The sequence below is a fragment of the Notothenia rossii genome (assembly GCF_949606895.1).
Source record: "Notothenia rossii genome assembly, chromosome: 2".
Lineage (NCBI taxonomy): Eukaryota > Metazoa > Chordata > Actinopteri > Perciformes > Nototheniidae > Notothenia > Notothenia rossii.
The window spans coordinates 34,960,064-34,965,908 of record NC_136904.1 but is presented as its reverse complement, the minus strand read 5'-3'; the positions used below and the strand labels follow the sequence as shown (position 1 = coordinate 34,965,908).

The 5,845-nt window shown below is 37.2% G+C and overlaps 1 protein-coding gene across 6 annotated transcripts in view; it reads left to right on the top strand.

The window, feature by feature from the left end:
* Positions 1-361: 361 nt before the first annotated feature.
* Positions 362-5,845, top strand: part of LOC307028623 (tetraspanin-18B-like) — a 50,937-nt gene continuing 45,453 nt past the window's right edge. For all 6 annotated transcript variants that reach the window (XM_079663812.1, XM_079663809.1, XM_079663811.1 and 3 more), the window contains exon 1: positions 362-516. The gene's annotated coding sequence lies outside the window, so the exon portion shown is untranslated. The remainder of the gene's footprint in view (positions 517-5,845) is intronic.

The window sequence follows — 5,845 nt, the reverse complement described above, 5'->3', positions numbered from 1 at the left end:
CAAATGTGTTTCAACATCAGTAACAACATTCTAATAATCTGATACAGTATATGATATCATAACTTCCTGAAACCCATCAATTAGTCTACGATTTAATTTAATAGAATATTCAGAATTAATTTAGCTGGTAACTATTTTGTAATTTGTTTTGTGACAAGAGTATGTTTTAGACTCTATTGTTGGTAGGCCTACTTTTCGCACCCATACACTGTTTATGTAAAGCTCCCAACACTGATCTGGTCGTACCCGATTTCAGTAACACCTGTTTTAGAAGTAGTTTTATTCTGAAATGCGGTACCGGAAGCGAGTGCGTAGTGCTTTAAATGTGAATGTAAACGCTACCAACTGCTCACATCGAGGAATGAACACGAGTCTGCAGACTCCCCTTCAACTGCAGGAGGCGTGACTGTTTTACAAGGGTTTGTTGGAATTAATAGTTTTTCGGGAGACAGTTTACTTCACTCCTACAACCGATAAAAGACACGTTTCTGAGAAAGAAGCTCTCATATTTCAGCGGTAAGTTACAGCGGTTTATTTAACGTACAGCAGCCTACAGTTTACAAACAGTGCCTTCATACAGCAGTGTTTACGTTTGTATTTAACTGCTAGCTTAATTATTTACTCCTGAAAATACGTTAAATTAATGATTCACCAACTTCCATATGTGTAACCACAGTTTAGTGTTCATTGGTGACCGTAAAAACTTGTGATAAAGTAATATAGTGATAACTATAGGCTACTGTTAAAGTAGCCTACCACTTTACATTGTTAAAAATGAATGAGAACAAGGCTAATTTGGGTGCAAGAGTTTAAATAACTAACTTTTGATAACGGCAGCATATTTTATTTTTGAAAAAATACTTGCTATACGTGTCTAACGCCTAGATAGAGTTGTAAAAAATAAATAAATGGAATCACAGTTTGATGTCCACTAAATCATTTGGGACAGGGTTGAATTCACTGTTATCTGTATAGGCAGAAACAAGATTTTGTATTTGTATATTTTTCACAATTCTTTAAACACATTTTTTTTTCTTTTCTTTACTTAATTAAACAGGATAGGTGAAGGTTAGGATATGATGTTACAGTGTTTGTTTATGTGGGGCTGCAACCTATTTCTTTCTGCTGATTATTTAGTCAAGAAATGATTTCATAAAACTGTCAGATCAGACAAAGAAGGATAGAGGAACATCTTCACATCAGAGAAGCTAAAAACTGACGAATGGTGAATCAGATATTGAGAGAGTCTTCGATTATTTTGTTGTTTTTTCATGTTACATGTTTATATTGGAACCAGTGATTGTGCTCTCAAACATCCTTCAGCTCTAGCCTCAAATATCTTATTGGATGGAATATCTATTTGTTCTAATATATAAATATAGATAATGCAGGAGTATCAGTAAACAAATATAAAGAAAGTACAACCACCAAAGGCAGTTAGGATATCAGAATCAGAATACCATAATGCTAAAAACCAAATTCTCTGTTGACAATTCACTAGCCAGCTTTATGTTTGGAGAACAATTAAAATCTCTAAATAAGAGTTGAGTATCTGCCATGGCGGCGAGTCGAGTGACTAAACGAGCATTTGGCTGCGGGAAGTTGCTACTTTCACAGCTTTTTACGTCTGTGCAACACATACTCTGACCCCTTGCATGGTTTTTGTTTTTCTTCTGAGAGCCTTATTAGCCTATTATTGAGAGACTCATCTTATTTTCTGTGTGAAGTTTTCTCTGCGTGCATAAATTAGTTTGGCACATCAATGCTCACCATCTGCATGACAAATAATGTTCAGGACAGCAATGCCAAAAGGGGTTGTGTAGCTTACAAGTTAAAGGGAGAATCCACCCTAAATTCAACCGATGGCCGTTTTGGCCAAGCTTACTTTTTTTATTCTTTTTAAATAATCAATAAAGCCTTTAGTCTAAAAAGTGTCAGCAAATAATACTACACATGTATTGTAATGTGAAAGCCCAATGTGAAGAACCAACAGTCCAAAACTGAAGAATATAAGATTTAAATTAATGTAAATCAGGGGAGAAAAAGCAACTAGAGGCATTACCATTAGCCATACTAGCAGCCTGGCTTTAGAGAAGACAATTTGTCGATCTGTTTGTCCAACACTTTGGTCCGCACTGAAATATCTCAAAAACTACTAAATACATTTCCCACAAAATGTATAAATATAGATGCTTCTCCTGAGGATCTTAAGTGCCACCATGAAGTTGACATTTTGTTTGACATCACCTCTAGAGCCACCAAGAGGTTGACAGTGGTAGTGTTGTTGTGGCTAGCATTGTTGTGGACTCTCGGTCTTGTTCATTGATCAAATATTAACTAATCTTCTAAACTGTTCCTTATGAATTGACAAACCGACTGTTTGTTTCCAAACCTATATTCTTTGTATATTTCCTGCGTGTCAAAGGATTTTAAAAGTTGAAATGTTTGTCGGTTTGTCTCCCAGTTGTCAAGCTCATGCCACAGAACGTAACACATCTGCAGTTTGATTCCAGGACTATTGTTGCATGCCGCGGCCCATTAGTCTACCAATGTTAGCTGTCACTCGACTAAACAATCGATAAATACTCTTTAAAAGAACAGACATATGAGGATAAAACCCTCTCAAATTCAGTCCAGCCACAAGCCATGATTTGATTCTGTTTTTCTTGAGGACTCCGTGTTGCTCTCGGTCCCAACACCTCCACATCCTGAGAGTTCAGGTCGTGTGTCTCTCTGGAGGACAGGCATTGTGGCGAGGGGGAACCTCAGGTCCATCTGTCCCTTCTTTTCATGAGCAGCACTGAGGCACTTAGTCTATTTGTGGTACACAGCATGGCCACTGCAGCCGGACAACAGGAACAGCAGAGCTCAGGGGGAGCGATACGCAAGGACTGGCTGTTACTTTACTTCCCATCCCGCCTGCAGAGCGTCTCATGGGGGAGCTGTGGGAGGAACGCTGCTGGTGGGACAGAGGTCTGAAAAATAGAGCCCTTCATTACTGTAGACCTGAGACGCCATAAGGCTGTCACTGTTCAATTTTCTTTGTTCTTTACTTAGCACATTTTGCCAAAGTTGTTAAGCACTTTGCTTGTTCTTTTTAAAGAAAAAATAGGTTTGAATATTTCAATTTTTTCCTTAAAAGTTCATTTACCAATTAATATATTCTTCAATATATAAAATAGTGAAAAACATTAGATCCCTAAGTAGAAAGGGAACTCTTTAAATTCATTTTTGTTTACTTTGACTAACAATCTAAAATCCCCTGAAAAAAATGTATACAACCTTTTTAGAATTTCTGTTCCTGAGACACTGAATTCATTTGTCCAAACAAAATATAAAATGCAATTTTATTTTTTAGCCAAAACTCAAAATCTTCAGATTGGCAAATTGGCGATTTTCTGCTTTTAAGATTGTAATATTTTGTAAATGAGGTTTTGAACAGTTAATCGGACAAAAAAAGCTGTTGAAAGATGTTACCGTGGGAAATTTGAAGAAAGTAGTAGTTGTTTTGTTCCAGAAGCAGCTGTGTTGGAAAGTTCAATATCATCTTTTTGGATGGAAGAAACTAGTTTTTCAGCTAGTTTTATTTATTTTCCGGGTTTCTATGTTCAGAAGGATTTTGTAGGCAAAAAGACGTAAACGTATCCAGAAAAATATTAAGAATTCTCTGTAATGGACACTTTTCTTTTATCATGTGTTAAACCTGCACATGTCTTTCTGCTAATGAGACAATCTTGGTAATCTGTTGAAAAAAGGAAGAGGGTCGTTTCCTTGATTTGTTGATTGAATTAGGAGCCTTTAACACAACCTATTCTTCTCAAACATACTGCAGACACATACGGCTCTTTCAAAGGTTTCTGGTTTTAACGAGATTAAATTCAGTCAAAGTGAATTAAAAGGCAGATGGTCTCCCTCCAGAGAGCGACCCCGACCCCGAACTCTGCTCTGCTGCAGCACGAGGGTCTCTACCAGCTCTTCTCTCTCCTGGCTCTCTTTCTCCTAACACATGTTGAGTTCCTGTGTTAGTCAACTACACAACTTATTTAACTCTTAACCGAAGCTGTGTAAGATCTTCACCATAAATTAGAAATGGAAAATATAAGTGAGAGTATAAAAGACACATAAAACAAAACAAGCATCACTAAATGTAGCTGATAAAATGAGGTTTAAATATTCAACATCTTAAAGATTGTTTATGAGACAACACATAAATTGTTTGTTTAATCTATATTCTACCAAATTACTTTGTTTCTCTGAAGAAGTGTTGTTAAATTGACCTTTGGTGACCAAACATTAACTTTTGGTCAAAAAGTGGTACAAAAACATTTCAGTTTCATATAATGGGATCATTTTGAGGTCTGATCCTACATGCTGACATTTGTAGTTTCAGTTAAATGTAATTCCTGGTTTGATTTGTGGAACTGTGGTGTGTGTAGCAAATATTTAGCACATATTAAAAAATGTTAAACGTACCAACTGAACGAGAAAGAATGTTAACAGTTAGCACTAAACCCAAATAACAGCTGGGGCAGATCAAACTTTCATTAGTATTTGGTCATACGTCTGTATTGTACAGTCAGGAGACAGATAGCTTAGTTTAGCATCAAGAGTGAAAGCAGGTGAAACAGCTAGCCAGATTCAGTTTGGGTAAAAATATAATTTTTTGGCTGTCAGTTAAACCAATGTTTCGAAAATATATATGATACCTTTATAAAATACGTTGCATTGTTAAAAACCAATCCAGTGAACCTTTATACTTCTGAGATTGTTTCATACAGGTAATAGTTTGAATCCTAAAGACTTTCTCATGAGTCACAACCAACAGATTCATATATTGGACAAAATCGACTGTATCAAATGATAATGAAGTTAATGAATCAAAGAGAGATTTGACTCTCAAAATCACAACTGAAAACCAGCTGTTGGCGCAAAAGGAAAAGTCAAAAGATCAACAAAGTCGGTACGATTAATCCTCTGGGGAACATGAATGTCTGTACAGTTTAGTCTGGAGCAAGTGGTTGTATTGCAATAAACGTGGCTAATTTATTTCAGTTTATATTTGAGGGCTGTGATCGTTTGAATTTGGTAGTAGGGAATCATGCAGCAGAACGGACATTACATAGATCTAGAAGCTTCTTGACTCAAGCACACGGCAAAGGAAAGTCAAGTTTTCTGAATATTTTGTTATCGGAAATAGCAGACCTGACATGTTAACTAATGTTTAGAAAGTCACTCCTGGGTTTAAAAGCTGACTCATTACATTAAAATGTTTACAATATAACGATAATTATATCCAACAATACATTGCATGCGGTGTGGTAGCTTTAAGTGCATTCTTCAACAGCAAAATTCTGGGCACCAGTTGCTGTAGTCTTATAAAACACAAAAGAAATGGTGCAGCTGTAACACAGTGGCTAATCACCAGAGCATTTGGCGCCGAGCCACCCCTACACACTGTTAACACGTGGGAGCCAATAACTCGGAGCCTGAATATGTCCGCTGAGGGAAACCAGCAGACAGTATTTTTCTCAGTTTATTCTCCCAAACCTGAACCAGATGGTTTCTTTTATGCGGTGAGGCAATTACAGCGAGAGGAGGCTGCTGCATGTGTGGTCCCGCTCAGACCAGGGGTTCACGACAAAGTTAGATCATCTGCATACAAAATTGCTTTCCGTCAAACCCCGTGCATTGATTTCACTTAATGAACAGCTAATGGAAGTGGCTATGTGCAGGTGGGACGCCTCTCTTCTCCGCCTCTGCATCCAACTCTCAGGTTCCTGTGTAATTGGGTCTCTGGAGGATTTACTTTCATCTTTTTAAGTTTCGACAGCTCAGCACTCTGAAA